The 16,704-nt window shown below is 41.9% G+C and overlaps 1 long non-coding RNA gene across 1 annotated transcript in view; it reads right to left on the reverse strand.

The window, feature by feature from the left end:
• The window catches only part of LOC137659444 (uncharacterized), a 35,361-nt gene extending 24,749 nt beyond the window's left edge, over nucleotides 1-10,612 (reverse strand). The window contains exons 1-2 of the long non-coding RNA XR_011047531.1: nucleotides 10,467-10,612; nucleotides 10,093-10,178 (exon numbers count right to left, since the gene is read on the reverse strand). This is a non-coding gene — a long non-coding RNA (uncharacterized lncRNA). The remainder of the gene's footprint in view (nucleotides 1-10,092; nucleotides 10,179-10,466) is intronic.
• Between the last annotated feature and the right edge of the window lie 6,092 nt (nucleotides 10,613-16,704).

Raw genomic sequence — 16,704 nt, forward strand, 5'->3', positions numbered from 1 at the left:
AAATCGTATTGGCTGCTAATCCTTGTCCATGAAGGTGAATGAAGAAGGACATACAGAAATCAATGGTGATTTCTTTAGGATTTTTTGCTTTAACAAAGGAGACCCATTTCCTCCAGGATGATTCATATTGCCGTCTCGTGGATTCGGTCTTGTATTCCTCTAGGAAGTCTAGACTTTTCTTCGAGATCCCAAACCTCTTCTTTGCGGCAAGGGAGAGAAAATCATGAGATGAAGGTCCTTGATTTTCGATGATGAAGCGAAGACAGTCGACTTCTGTACTTGTTGAGAGAGAACTGGGCCCGGGAGAGGGATCAGCTTGGGCTGCAGCTCCAGGACCGGGGGGGTACCAGTTGCTCCGGGGCCACTTGGGAGCCACTAGGGCCGCTGTCCCTTTGAAGGTTCTCAGTTTGGAGAGGACTTTCAACAGAAGGTTGGTGGGAGGGAACAGGTATATCTTCGACCATCTGTTCCAGTCCAGTGACATGGCGTCCACCGCTTCTGCTTTGGGGTCCTCGTACGGGGCTACGTACAGAGGAAGTTGATTGTTGTCGCTCGTTGCAAAGAGATCTATCTGAAGTTCTGGGACTTGATGAGAGATGAAGGAGAATGATCTTGCGTCTAGAGACCATTCCGACTCTATCGGGTTTGTCCGAGATAGAGCATCCGCTGTCACGTTGCGGAATCCTTGTAGGTGAACTGCAGACAGGTGCCACTTCTTCTTCTCCGCCAGACGGAAGATTGGGAGAAGCACCTGATTTATCTGGGGCGATCTTGAGCCCTGGCGATTGAGACAACGAACTACCACCGAGTTGTCTAGGGTTAGACGGATGTGGATCGAGGGCGGCGGGGATAGCTTCTTCAGAGTAAGAAGGACCGCCATGGCCTCCAAGATGTTTATGTGGAACGTCTTGAATAGTGGAGACCAGGTCCCTTGAGCTTGTTTCAGGTGGGAGTGACCTCCCCAGCCCTCCAGTGAGGCATCCGTGTGGATGTTGAGTGATGGAGGAGGGTGTTGGAGAGGAATGGACCTTTTCAGGGCCATTGCTTCCGACCACGGCTTTAGGAGGCGTCGAAGTCTGTTTGGAAGCCGTCTCTTGAGGTCTCTTCGAGCGATGGATGCCGATCGTCTCCAGACTCCCGCGGCATCCTTTAGCTGTGCACGAAGCACTGGGTTTGTCACTGAGGCGAATTGTAGAGAGCCTAGAACTCGTTCCTGCTGTCGTCTTGAAATGCGTTTGGATTTCAGTAGTCGCTTGACAGACCCTGCTATTTCCTTCCTTTTCTTCTGGGGGATGGAAAGGCGGTGTGACTGAAGATTCCAGTGGATTCCCAGCCACTGAAACTTCTGAGCTGGAGAGAGGCGAGATTTCTTCTCGTTGATCTTGAATCCCAGGTGTTCTAGGTACTGGGTAACTTCGTCGCAAGACTTTGTACACTCTTCGGGCGATGGAGCCCAGACTAGCCAGTCGTCGAGGTAGGCCATCACCTGGACGTTTCTTAGGCGGAGCTGTTGTACTATGGCATCCGCCAGCTTTGTGAAGATCCGAGGGGCCACATTGAGGCCGAATGGCATGGCCCGGAAGGCGTAGCTTTTCCTTTGGAGTCGAAATCCTAGGTAGGAGGAAGCGTGATGGTTCATTGGAATGTGCCAATAGGCATCCGCCAGGTCTATAGAGACCGTGTAGGAACCTTGAGGCAGAAGGGTCCTTATTTGTTGAAGCGTCAGCATCTTGAATTTGTTGTTCTCTATGAACTTGTTGAGGGGGGATAAGTCCAGAATGACTCTGAGCTTGTCTGAGTCCTTCTTGGGAACGCAAAACAGTCTCCCTTGGAACCTGGTGGACTTTACCTTCCTTATCACCTTCTTGTTCAAGAGGTCTAGAACATATTCTTCCAGAATGGGGGTCGATTGTTGGAAGAACCGCTGGAAGATTGGGGGTGGTTGCACCCAACTCCAGCCTAGACCGTTCTTGATGATGCTGTGTGCCCAAGGATCGAAGGTCCAACGATCCTGGAATTGGCGGAGTCTTCCTCCCACCGGAAGCACTTCATTGCTTCTGGTGTCCCGAGGACTTGTTGCCTCGGCCGCTAGCTCCCTTTCCTCCTCTACCTCTGGAGGGACGACGAGAGGCGTCTCTGCTTGCACCCCTGGACGAGCCTCTACCTCTGGCATGAAAGGTAGTGGATGGCTGTTCAAAGGCAGGGGTGAAGACCGGTGACTGTGACAACACCGGTTGGGGGACCAATTGAAAGGTCTGTTGTGGTTGGGCAACCACTTGGGAGGTAGCGGGTCCCGGAAACTGACGTCTTTGTTGACGTTGCTGGGGTTTCGGTTTCTGAGGTTTCCTCTTAGGCTGAGGTCCATCGTCCTGAGAGGTTTTCCTTTTCCTGGACATGCCCCACTTGTGGAGAAGGTTCCTATTCTCCGTGGCGGCTCTGTCCGTTATTTCCTTGACAAGGTCCGAAGGAAACAGGTGCTTTCCCCAGATGTTGGAGGAAATCAGCCTCCGGGGTTCGTGTTTCACGGTGGCACCGACAAACACGAATTCACGACAGGCTCTACGAGCCTTTATGAAATGGTACAAGTCCTTCATTACCGTCAGTAAGTGGGATTTGGCCAGTACCATGTAGTGATCGGGTACTGCTGTGTCACAGGCCATAACTTCAAGTTGGACTTGATGAGAAAGAGACGCTGCAAGCCTCTCCTTCGTGTCTTGTTCCCGGCGAAGGAGGTGATCATTGAGCTTAGGGAGGTCTTCATTAAACTGACGTCCGGCAACGTCAGGATCAAGCCTACCCACAACGAAAGTATGTTGGACATCTTTCCATTGTCTAGTGTCAGGGGGCGTTACGATGGAGAAGGGTCTGCACTCCTCCAGTGCAGGGCAGGGTTTCCCTTCTTCCGCCGCCTTAAGGCATGCAGCCAAGGCCTTTTCCAAAAATGGAAGAATCGCAGTGTCGGGAGCGACATAAGTAGGATGCTTCTTGCTCAAGGCAGGAAGCTTAGAGCAGGTAAAGCCCCTGCTCTTAAATGCGGAGGCTAGCATAGCCTGGGCCTTTGCGAGATCGAACACTATCTCTTCCTTAGGTTCGGTCTCCTCCTTCGAGGCAGGTTCAGAACGAAGCCGGACGTAACAGTCCGGGTAGGCCTCGAAGCTTGGGAAGAATTCCACATCTTCCAACGGGACCGTGCCGATTTTGTCACTAACAAATATCCTGCCGGTCGCAATAACCATATGCTCTGCATACCTCCACGGGTTGGCATGAGAGCAAGCTGGGAGATCCTTAACCGAGATCTTCTTCGGTTCTCTGGATCCAATCATAGACCTGATGGACTCCTGGTTCTCCTTCAGTCTGTCGTCCATGACAGCTCTAATCAGTCGGATCAGTTCTTGTGTAGAGGAAGAAGGATCCGGGGTCGAGGAGGTAGACGGAATGGACACATCCGTCGGTGTAGGAGTAGGCGGAGGGATGGACGAGGGAGTAGCTCCAATCTCCGACTCGGTGTATTCCACCTTGTCTTCGTCCTCTTCGGCTCCTTGAGCCATAAGCGTCTTCTCCGTGTCTTCCGAGACGTCAGAGATCTGTTCATCCTCTTCGGAATCTAGGCGACACTCGTGCATGGACTGAGCCATGACCACATCAGGTTCCACCGTAATTTGGACAGTGGGGATTGCTTCCTTTGGAACCACTGAATCAGGGGAGGCCTTAGGGAACAGTAGGGACCTCAGTTCTTCGGTGGCCAGGTACGGTCCAGTGGCATTCCTCTGAAAACCACGCACCCACTTGCGCAGTTTCTCACGAGCAATGTCTCTAACCTCCGCTGAGGGAGGGTTATGGAAGGCCTCAACTAGGTAGGCCTGGCAGACCGTACAATCCAGTGGATTCCAGAACTTCCAATCCCCTCTCTTGTCTGAGCAAGGGGCGTGAGTCCTGCACGCCGTATGTCCGTAAAACTGGGAGCGTTTCACGGCACAGTATGCGAAATCGCACTTCATCTGCTCCTCCTGTGGAAGAAAGAGAAAATGAGTATGGGGGAGTCATAGGAATGGCTCTTAAATTAAGTTAATATTAATCATTAATTTTAACTTATATAAGGTGTGATGCATAGAGAGTGAAACAGTAAAGGAGAACACGCTCCATGCATCTCGCCCGGCTGGTTACCATAGGCTTGGTCCTGGGATAATCCAAATGACCGAGATCATTGGATATAGTTTCCTAGGATTCCCATTATATTGGAACTCCATGGAAAGCCAAGGACAAGGTTGGGATCGAATTCATTCGGTTCCCAGATAAGAGCCAGAAGGTCTCATTAAGGGTAACTGCTTCTGGCAACCAGCCGTGCTAAGATGCACATAGCATGCTGGAAATAGAAGAATGCAAAGAGACAGCATGATCACTAATAGAGCAGTACTAGGTACTGATCTTAGAAGCAAAGCAGCTTATCTATTTGCCAGGTAGGGCTATCTTAGTCTTATGATAGCTACAGAGAGGGGGTGCAAGTATTCTTGACGCCTCCGGGGTATCCGGCAAGCCGCCGGCACGCCGGAGCTCGCTCCAGCATAGATTCTGGCATTAGAACAGACAATTTTCAAAAGTCAGTTAGATACCAGGATGGCGGCCGCCGGCACAACGGCGGCACGCCGGCAGGGAGCGGCGGCTCCGGCAGCCGGAGGATGTCGGATTGGTGACTGGGGTAAGGATGGTACAGGTAGTATCGGGTTGCCGGCAGTATATGCCGGCACTCCGGAGATCGACCGGCAAGCGGACGATTAGATAGGAGTAGGAGAGCCGCCGGTATTAGCCGGCGGCAGCCGGCAGTCCCTCGGAACACGGGGGGCTGGCGGCAAGGGTAGGGAAGTCACCAAGAGGCAGGTATTGCCGGCATAAGAGGCGGCAAGAGACCGGCACCCAGATAGATAGAGAGACAGGGGGAGGGGGGGGAAGGATGCAGGAAGTACCTTCAGGGTTCCAGACATCCCTCCCCCTCCCTGAGGGGGTGTACCCATGATAGAGACAGGCTCTATCATCCATATGCAGGGGTCACTAGGGACCGGGAGCAGGTAGCCCAAGGGAGGACTAGGGAACACCCAAGATGGGGGGGGGGGAGACTCCCTTATGCAGAGCTACACTAGGAACTAACCTTATAGGACACTATGAAGGTATATGTACCAGAGCGGACTGCACAAGGAAGCTCGGGTAGCCCTACTCATCCACCCTAAGGAGGAGTTGTAGGACAGGGGACAGATGAGTATAAACTAACCTAAGCATAGGCTAGGCTATACAAGAGATAGGTGGGGAGGGAGAAGAGAGGGGTCTTCCCAGGAAGGGTTTCTGTACCAGAGCGGCCACAAAGGGAAGGGAGGACACTCCCTAACCTAAGATTAGGCTGATCGGCTAAAACGGTGCAAGAGTACAGTTTCAGCATGGAACAGAGAAACCTTCCTAACCCGACCTAGATCAGGGCTAAAAGTCCTGAACTAGGCAAGGAAGAAGACGTATCGCTATCGCAGGAAAGTCGCAGACTATCCTAGCCATAGAGGTAGGCTAGCCTAACCTCACTCTCAGACGCAATCCTAAAGGGGGTTCATTCCTTTAGGGAGGACTGAGAGGCGATATAATACTCTATTAGACAATGAATCCCTTTACTCAGAAAAGGGATCAAGGCTAATTAGAGGGAATGCCAAGGCAGGGGATGAAGGAAGCATATAGGGGTCCTAAGGTTAGGTTAGGCTAGTAAGAATCACTGACTAGCCTATCCCCTATATGGTCCCTGAAGGCGAAAACATTTGCATCACTAGTCAAAAGTATTGTAAAATAATAATGCCACTATCTTCATAACTTAGTCTAGGATCACTGATAAATCATGCATGAACACTTGTATATAGGCTCCTGGCCTGGGGGCTATAGTAGCCGACTGGTATGAGGTCAATCGATGACCGATAAAAGCGTCTAAACACGAAATAAAAGTTCCTAGCTATGAAGACTAAATAAACTAATGTATTCAATTAGTATATAAGGCCGGAAGCGTTGTTGTGGCTAACTAAATAAGACATGCAAAACAACAACGACGCCATAAAATGGCGGGTCCGGTAGAGGCACAGCTCTGCCACAAAACATCAATTATTTCGCAAAATAATATTTACTTTACGGCCAGAGCTTAATTAAACAATACTGGAACCTTGTACTCAACTTTCCAGAAGAAGGCGAGGCTGAAGGTAACGACATAGCGAAGATGCAAAACGATAAAGTTCACACAAGGGAAAATCCGTCTCAGTAGGGCAGCTACTAAACAAAGGATAAAGACGCTCGTGACGTCATTAGAGCAATGGCGTCCGTTTGTTTACGTCTCGAGTATCAGTAGTAGCCACGAGTGAGATTAGCTGTGGAACGGCTCCCAGCTATTCTCAGCCCTTACACACCGAAGCGTTAACTCTGTTCGGGGTGGAGATAGCTATGTGGCACGACCAGACATGCGTGTCCCCTGTTGTATTACGATGTCTTAAAGGGAAACCTTTGAGATACTCGCTCCAGAAGTTAGAATTCTGTGATAACCTGTGGTTAAATTCTCTGGGAATATCTTAGTAGTCTTATACCCAAGGAAGCTACCAAACAGGAACCTTCCATCAGGACGCCATGGCTTGAGCCCAAAAAAGGATGTTAGGGGGTGTAAAGAATACAGCAATTGTAGCCTTGAGAGGGGATGTAGGAGCAGCTGCTATGAAAACAAGGGTAATGGATGGAAAGCTGAGGTACCTTAATAGCATTTATAAGGGAGAAAAGAACTTACTATCAGCAATAGTATCAAGGAGGAGGAAGTGTATGACAACACATTTTCGTCAATTTTATTATTCAGAGCAAGGACAAACTCACTGGGCTTGAATAAAAAAAAAACAGACACCAAGATGGAAATATAAACTGTGTATTCTGTAATGTAGAAGAAAATGCTAACCACTTTATGTTATATTGTCCACAGTTTAGTGATATAAGAATAAAAGCAATTGAGCTCCAACAACCATACGAAGAAGATAGTGCACAAACAGTTGGAAAATTCCTTTTTTTGTGACGAAAATATTGAAAATAAGAAAAGAGTACTACAACAAATGTGGATGAAAAGAGAAAAACTAGTGAAAATAAGGAACACAAAACTAAAAGACACAGAGGCGCCGTTGCAAAGGCAAAGCCTCAACCTGAATCTGATCTGATCTGATGAACAATATGCAATACAAAATGTTAAATACTCTGAATGAACAAGGTAAAAGACAGTGGAGGTCCTGTAGAGAGTGGGGTTCCCCTGCTGTATGGGACAAGAAAAGCAGCCATCAAAGTAAAGTAAAAGTAAGTAAAGAAACAGTTCTAGCTCAAGGTTAACCAAAAGTGGATTATTTTGTATAAAAACTGCACCATATCATCTAAAAGAGTTGGTACAAATAAGATAACCACCACTATGTAAGGATGCAAATTAATGAGGAAAACGATGTAGCTTGTGGCTATAACAAGACAGCATGACAAGAGAAGATGGAAGTCTTTGAGGTCACAGGGGAAAAGGTTCATTACAAGGGTGATGTATCTGGACATTGCCTACTTACAAAAGGAATGAGGTTCTCAAGAGCATTTTGCTTGTGTCTATAACAATACAGCATGACAAGAGAAGATGAAAGTCTTTGAGGTCACAGGGGAAAAGGTTCATTATAAGGGTGATTTATCTGGACATTGCTTACTTACAAAAGGAATGAAGCTCCCATGAGAATACCTTCAATTGAGAGTTGACAGAAAAACAAATGCAACACCTAAGTACTGTACATGCATTGCTTAATACAAGAAAAACTTCAATAAAATTAAAAATATCAGTCATGTTACATTAAGAGTGGCACTTCTCAATGGTAACGAGGATCAAATGGAAAGAATTAAAAGTTGAAAGGCAAAAAAAGGAATAATATATTGCCAACTATTTTGGACCAAGTGTAAATATATAAAATGTGAGACCGTTACATTAACTGACGTTAACATATAATCATACCTAAAGCAATGTATTATGTTTCCCATTTATTATGTCTCATTTGTTATAAGTCTTGTAAATAAATACACCCCCTATGTATTCATATAGTGTATGTATATGCATCATATTACAATATTATCATGCATATATATCCATTACATTATTAATTGTGGCAATGCCCCGAAGACATGGCAACAATGTACTTCCAAGCCTTGGGGCATCACACAGTGTGCTTGTATTATCGTTCGTCACCCCAGGCAGACGTATTTCCTGCCTGTTGTATTTAGTCCTTGTATTGCACTTTCTCAATAGAACTTATGTTAATTTCAAGATTATGTTTCCTTCCCAACCTCGCAGGAACACCCCCAACATGGCGCAGCGAGTATTTTGTGAGAAGAGAGTGCTTTTACAAGTTTTCAAGCAACACAAGACGACTATTACAGTCGCCATTACTCTCCCCGTGAATCTCCATGAATTTATTGTACAGTTCATGTGCATTTAAGTGTAGTGTTCGTTGCCCATAGTGACTTATAAGTGGAACCTTTTAGTGCAGTGTGCCTTAGTGACTGTTAAGTGACCTCCTCATGTGCTGTGTCCCGTGATTAAGTACAGTAACGAGTTTAGCACAATCTAACTAAACCGGCACACTGACATCTAGAGACTTCGAATGCTTCCGGGCAACTAGAAATTTATCGAAACTGGCCAAATCTTCATTTAGAGGGCAATCACACAAAAGACTGCCAGGTACAGTATATAACCCCTACACATTTCACATTACCAACTGAATAGTCAACCAAAAGGAAACCAAATGAACGCAGAAGTTGATCAAGACAGAACTTGGAAAGACATAAGATGCAAAATTATCAAGGCTGGTACGAGTCTTTCGATCATACTGGCAGAAATAATTTATGAATTTGGGCTATACAAGACAATACTGGGATCTGTGAACCCATTTCCAGAACAGAAAAACTGAGCAGCTATGATAAATAGTAAAAGTTAAGAGATTGGACAGCAAAGATGGAAGGAAGACTATATGAGACTTTGGATCACACAGATATGATTTATGAATTTGTGCTATATAAGACAATACTGGGGTCTGTGAACCCATTTCCAGTGCAGGAAAACTGAGCAGCTATGATAAACAGTAAAGGGTAAGAGATTGGACAGCAAAGATGGAAGGAAGCAGGGATTGAGGTAAAGTAGAACAATATACAGAAGGTGCCGATCGAATGCTGCAAAGACTTAAGCAGTGCCTACAGTGCCCTGGAGGAGAAGCAATGATGGCACTACTTTCCTAAGAGGGAACACACATGGAATATGTCAACGTGGTAGTCAAGACATCAATTTCATAGTAAACTGCAAGGGAAATGGTATCTCCATTTTAACTTAGGAGCTGTGATTTGTGATACAGAATTTGAGCTATAAGGCCCAGAGCTTTAAATGGGGAGATCCTTCAGAGCAGAGGTGCAAACTTAGGAGGAAATCCCCGCTGTTATATAATTAAGTTTAAAGACATCTGATAAAGAGGAGAGAAATTGTGAAAGGAAGTATAGTGCAGCCAATATCCAAAAGGACCATTGTAACATGCAGTGCTATGATGCTGGACCCACACATGGCTAAGATTAAAATTATTTACCTTCAATACTCACCTAATACACTGAAATAAACAGCCTATGATTGTTTGGAACTATTAAGATTGCTTTGAAAATTAATTCCTTCCTCACTTAAGTAAACTTTATAATTATATTTTATGTAATCTCTTACACTTTACCAGAACATTGACTTGCACAACCACCTACAAGTACTTAATCAAATATCAAAAGACATCAAGTGATACAAAATATTAAAAAAAGTAAAACCTTCATCAGTTGTGGTGCCACATGCTACTGTTACATTAAAGGATCTGAAATCCTTTAATATGTACCACCGCCAGGTTTCCACATGCAGAAGTCACCATCCACGAGACACAAAATACTTTAAGGAAAAGCCAGCCTCAGAAATTGGTTTTAATTACATACTGATTAATCTTTATTTGAAAGCCTTTTGTGTCTTCCTGGGGGACCACCACTACTGTCTGAAGGTAATAAACTCACCACTTTATGTTAAGATCCAATAAGTTGATCTGGCCCTGGTAGTATGCTGTTGGAGGTGGGTTCCTGGGCCGTTTCTCTTGCATTACCTAAAAAAACCATTTTATGATATCAAACATTTGTTATCAATTTTAAAACAGGTTCACATAAGATTCATTAAAACTTCAAATGTGACAAAAAGCAGGATATGTCCTTTGTTAACTTCCAATAATATTAGAACCTATCTTTCAATTGTTTAGATCAGATATTTACCACTATAAAATTTATATTCCCAGAATAGTCACTATTGACACGCTGTGGCTTGACATACAGCATAAATTAACTAAGGTTATAATATAGCAAATGAAAACTTTAACAATGAATCAAAGAATACTAACTACTCCACCAGAGGATTCAAGGCAGAAATCCACGGTTCCTCCCCCTCGAGAAGCTTTGGCTTCTTCCTCCTCTCCTCAGAAGAGGGAGTGAGGAGTTCATCATCAGGTACTCGCCTAGAGTCAAGCCGACACGTTAGGACATCTTAGCATAGGCTAGTCGTTCCGCTTCCAAAAGCTTGATGGTGTATAAATCTGAAAATAAATAAATTATTATTCCAAATATTACATGTACAGTATACTGCCAAGTGATTTACATAATTTATAAAGAAAAAAATAGCAATTTTTTCACACAGACCTCATATGACATTTTTGTCTTAATTTGTAATAAATTGGCCCTTTTACCCCTAGGCTATTTGGAAATTTCCAACCCTTAACCTCCAGGGGTTATTTTTTTTCAAGCACATTTTGCTATATATATTTCTTAAATTGCTCTAACAGCCTTAATTTTTGTCATAGAGAGGTCAGGTTGGTCTCATTCTCTTGGAAAATGCCTGAAGTTTCTCAAAAAATTATCAAAAATATGCAAAAAAAAAAATTAAATAGCAGTTTTCTGCAAGGACGTACCGGTACATCCATGGGCGTAAAGGGATGAGTTTTGTGAAATGTACCAGTACGTCCTTTGGGGGTAAAAGGGTTAAGTTTGTAAGTTAAGAACATTCTATATCAAAACATAAAAAAAAGTTCTAATGTGATCATAATTCTAGTATAATTCTAATTCTCGCATGCTTTGTCTGTAAAAGTTTATATATTCAAAGGATTTATTAAGAAGAATTTTTCATAGTCATCATAAATTGTTTTAAGAGACTTAATGTTACTTCAGTATTCAATGCAAATGCTGATGGGTATACAATTTGACTCCCCTATCTAACTAAGGTTTGTTTTCTTAAATTGAAATAAGGTATCATAAATTTAAACAGTTGCATGGATTGATTGATTGATTGATTTGAGTTTTTTGGCATCCTCAGTTGCATGGAAAGTGCAGATTATTCATGAAGTATACATTAAAAGAATATCAGTAAGAATTTATATAAATTATTTCAGCATCTTTGGTACAATTTTAAAGACAACATTTACTTAACACCAGCCTAATAAAATATTCAATAAATTTTATAATTGGATGAAATATTGAAGTCTACATTGCATGAATTCCAATAAGAATTTATACTTACCCTTTTAGCATCTTTAGTGCAATTTTAAAGAACATTCTACTTAACAGCAGTCTAGTAAAATAAATTTTATAACTTATATAATTGGATGTAATATTGTAAGAGTTGTTTGAAATGGAAGAAGCTAGATTTTACCTTCATTCGACACAAATTCCTTTCATATTACAGAAGGTATTTAACTTAATAGATTCAAGAAGTTGTTTGCAAGTCGACTTTAAGTAATTTTGGCCTAGGGTAGGCCTAACTTGACTCCCATGCCTAGATTTCCAGCTCTAAAGTCAGCAAAAAGTCCCGTTTCATATGAAATAAATATCAGGTTATTGCAAATGTTCCTTTGCTTACTTTATTAAATTAAATTATATTCTTTTATTACAGCCTTTATTTACCTTATTACAGTATACTAACTTTTGATACAATATCCAAGATTTACGATTTAAGATGGATTTGTGTTCGTATCTCCGAATGTTTGTAAGTCGAGTGTTCGGAAGTCGAGGACATTCTTATACAATTCACTTCTTACCTTTTCGGCATTTCCTTCGGTTCCCTTGATATTCATGAAGGCACCGTACTCCGCTATGTTTTCCACGTGGGCTGGATCCAGGTACGTGTCTATTTCGTGTCTCTTAACAGCCTCTTCTGAAGTGTCGGCCATTCCGTGGTCGCTCACGACGATGATATTAACTGATGGTTAAAACATGGTTATGTTTTAGAATGGAGGCACAAGAACATGTTTTGACTATCACTCTACTATAGCAGCTTTCTAAAAGAATTGTTACCAAGCAATAGCAATAGCCAAATGGGTAGAAGAGACTCTTTAGCTATGATAAGCAGCTCTTCTAAGAGAAGTGTACTCCAAGATCAAACCATTGTTCTCTAGTCTTGGGTGGTGCCATAGCCTCTGTACCATGGTCTTCCACTTTCTAACAATGATAAATTCTTGCAAAGCTACTTCATCATTCCAAAAACTTTCAATTATTATTACCACCCAAGCTACAACCCTAGTTGGAAAAGAAGGATGCTATAAGCCCTAGGGCTCCAACAGAGAAAATTATTTCAATAATTTTATTAATTGAATATTAATATTTTTAATCTGAATAATAATAATAATAATAATAATAATAATAATAATAATAATAATAATAATAATAACATATAGGACAGCGTGCCTGAGTGTACCTTCAAGCAAGGAAACTCTACCCCAAGACAGAAGACCAAGGTAACAGAGGCTATGACATTACACAAGATTAGAGAACAATGGTTTGATTTTGGTATGTCCTTCTCCTAGAATAGATGCTTACCATAGCTAAATAGTCTCTATTCTAATACTGGTCATTAATAGATAGAATATATGAACTGTCACATCAACTCTGACCTTGCCAGTACCTTTGTCCGTGAGTTCCCTTTCCTCGAGCTCATCCAAAAGAATGTCAATCACGTTGTCAATGGATCTCACGGCGTCTTGAACTTCCTTCGACCCAGGGCCGTGAGTGTGACCCACGTCATCAATCCGAGAAGTAAATACCTGGAAGAAATAGACAATCAATTGAAAACAAACAAAAAATGCTGATATTCAGGCTGACATAAGTCTTTTTTATAGTTTATAAATGGGATTTATGTTTTGACGTTGTTACAGTTTTTAGAATGATTTATTGTTAATTCGTTCTCATAATTTATTTATTTCCTTATTTCCTTTCCTCATTGGGCTATTTTTTCCATGTTGGACCCCTTGGGCTTATAGCATCTTGCTTTTCCATCAAGTTCCATTCAGTGTGATTAAATAATTTATCTCAAAGCTTGTATACCAGATGCAACCCTAGTTGGGAAATCAGGATGCTAAAAGCCCAAGGGCTCCAACAAGGAAAATAGCCCAGCGAGGAAAGGAAATAAAGGAAAGAATGCTGTGCCTAAGTGTACCCTCTAGCACAAGAACTCTAACCCAAGACAGTGAAAAACCATGGTGCAGAGACTACGGCATTACCCGAGACTAAAGAACAATGGTTTGATTTTCATACCCGACTCCATGTGAGGGACATATATTGTTTTTCCTGAATTTTTCTTCGCCTCCTGCTGCCAAACCTTCCAATCAATTCATATTAGTCATTTCGGGGCCAAATGACTTAAAATTTGGCACAGAGGTCAAGTGGGTAAATACCCAGATGTGTTTAAATTTTTTCTTTTGATACATACCAAAATAATTTTAGTTTTTTTTGCCATTTTCTGACAACATATATATATATAAATTATATTTTGGTCTCCTGTGCCCTGGTATTACAACCAAATAAATTGAAATTTGATACTGAGGTGCCCTAGATATATACCAATAAAAAGTCTCAACATTTTCGGAACAGGCTTCTTCAAAAGGGTTAATTTTGCAATTTTTGTTTTTTTTTAAACAAAAAATTTAATGATTAATTTTAGATTTACGACTTTTTGCATTTTTTGCTCTTATGCCCTGGTATTTAAATGATATGACCTGAAATTTGGTATGGAAATACCTATAATATACGCCCACAGGACGTTAATCCCGACTTTTGCTTACACCACTTCAGAGGGATTTCTTGTAAATCTATCGGGGATCCATTTCTGAAAAAGATTAATATAGTCCAGTACATAGTTGCATGGAGAGGGAGATGTTGCCTTTCTATTGAAGTGTCCTTTTTTCTAGAAGAGTTGCTTACCATAACTAAAAAATCTATTCTACCTCTACCAAGCAGAGCTCTTCTAGGAGAAGGACATTACAAAATCAAACGATTGTTCTCTGATCTTGGATAGTGCCATAGCCTCTTTACCATGGTCTTTCACTGTCTTGGGATAGAGTTCTCTTGCTTAAGGGTGCACTTGGGTACACTATTCTATTTTATTTCTCTTTTGTTTTTCTTAAAGTTTTTATAGTTTATATTTGAAATATTTATTCTAATGTTGTAACTGTTCTTGAAATATTTTATATTAATTGTCAATTACTTTTCTTGAAGTTTCCTTATCTTTCCTCACTAGGATATAATCCCTGTTGCAGCCCTAGGGCTTATAGCATTCTGCTTTTCCAACTAGGAATGTAGTTTAGCAAGTAACAATAATAATAATAATAATAATAATAATAATAATAATAATAATAATAATAATAATAATAAATAGTTGAAAAGCCAACAACACTCATTCCAGTGTGGGCAAAGATCCCTAATTTTCCTTAAACCATTTGTATTTTACTTTTCCCAGACCACCCACCCCCACATGAATATGGAGTTACCAACCCACAATCAATGATACTCTTGTTTTGACAAAGATGATCAAACAGTAAGTGAACAATGTGAATTGTGACCCGAATGAACGTCATAATACGACTCTGGAGATCCTGTAGAGAGTAGGGTTCCCCTGCTGTACGGGACCAGATAAGCAGCCCTTAACCCTTTTACCCCCAAAGGACGTACTGGTACGTTTCACAAAAGCCATCCCTTTACCCCCATGGACGTACCAGTACGTCCTTGCAAAAAAATGCTATAAAAAATTTTTTTTTTTCATATTTTTGATATTTTTTGAGCGATGTTGTTGAGTTGTCACTCATATTGATCAAATTGATTCGTTGAAGAAAATAAGTTATTTACACCTACGGGACTTTACTCGAGTTGCCCCAAATTTTTTCATTATTTATTTCGAAAAGGGCTCTTAGGTGATTTTAGGGGTCCATGTGAGAAGTGTAAGATTGGTGGCGCAAGAACCCGAGGATTTTGGTTTTAGCGACATCGAATATTAACCCTTTCGCCCCCAAAGGTCGTACCGGTACATTCTTGCAAAACACTGTTATTTACATGTTTTTGATAACTTTATGAGAAAATTCAGGCATTTTCCAAGAGAATGAGACCAACCTGACCTCTGTATGACAAAAATTAAGGCTGTTAGAGCAATTTAAAAAAAAACATACGGCAAAATGTGCTGGGAAAAAAATAACCCCCTGCGGGTTAAGGGTTGGAAATTTCCAAATAGCCTGGGGGTAAAAGGGTTAAAGTAAAGTAAGTCATTCCTGACACTTTCATCTGAGACTGCTTTAAAAGATTTTTGTCAGGATTTTAAGGTTTAAAGGCCACTCATGAATGGCAGAAGCAAGGGACATTAACAATAACCTAGCAGGACAAAGCTCCAGAAAATTACCATATATACATATGATCAGCACCAAATGCCCTCTTCACCCAAGCTAGGACCAAGGAGGGGGTAGGGAATGGTAGACCTGTAGGTTCCACAAAAACCCCCATCCTTAGCTCTCAAGGATGGTGAGGTTGCAGACACTACAAGAAACTATCGTGCTTGAGCAGGTATTGAAAACCTGTCCAGCAGATTGCCTGGCAGAGGCATTTTCAACAGGATAATTCCCTAATATTATCACAAAGAGTTTTGGTAGCATATTGGAAATGTCTCTGCCTGGTAATCTGCTGGACTGGGGTTTTTTGAGACCAAGACAGTGGAAACCCATGGTTCAGAGGCTATGGCACTACCCAAGACCAAAGAACAATGGTTAGATTTTGGAGTGTCCTTCTCTTAACCCTTTTACCCCCAAAGGACGTACTGGTACGTTTCACAAAACTCATCCCTTTACCCCCATGGACGTACCAGTATGTCCTTGCAAAAAAATGCTATAAAAAATATTTTCTTCATATTTTTGATAATTTTTTGAGAAAATTCAGGCATTTCCCAAGAGAATGAGACCAACCTGACCTCTCTATGACAAATATTATGGCTGTTAGAGCAATTTAAAAAAATATACTGTACTGCAAAATGTGCTTGGAAAAAAAATAACCCCGTGGGGGTTAAGGGTTGGAAATTTCCAAATACCCTGGGGGTAAAAGGGTTAAGAGCTGCTTACCATAGATAGTCTCTCTTCTACCAAGAGAAAAATAACCTCTGAACAATTACAGGGCAATAGTAAACGCCCCTTTCAAAATTGCTGGAATATGTCCTTCTTGAACAACTATAGTCCATTTTTTTTAGCGAGGCAGATTTGCACCGACTCACAGCGGTGCCCTTTTAGCTCGGAAAAGTTTCCTGATCACCGATTGGTTAGAATGATCTTGTCCAACCAATCA

The sequence above is a fragment of the Palaemon carinicauda genome, chromosome 20 (assembly GCF_036898095.1).
Source record: "Palaemon carinicauda isolate YSFRI2023 chromosome 20, ASM3689809v2, whole genome shotgun sequence".
Classification (NCBI taxonomy): domain Eukaryota; kingdom Metazoa; phylum Arthropoda; class Malacostraca; order Decapoda; family Palaemonidae; genus Palaemon; species Palaemon carinicauda.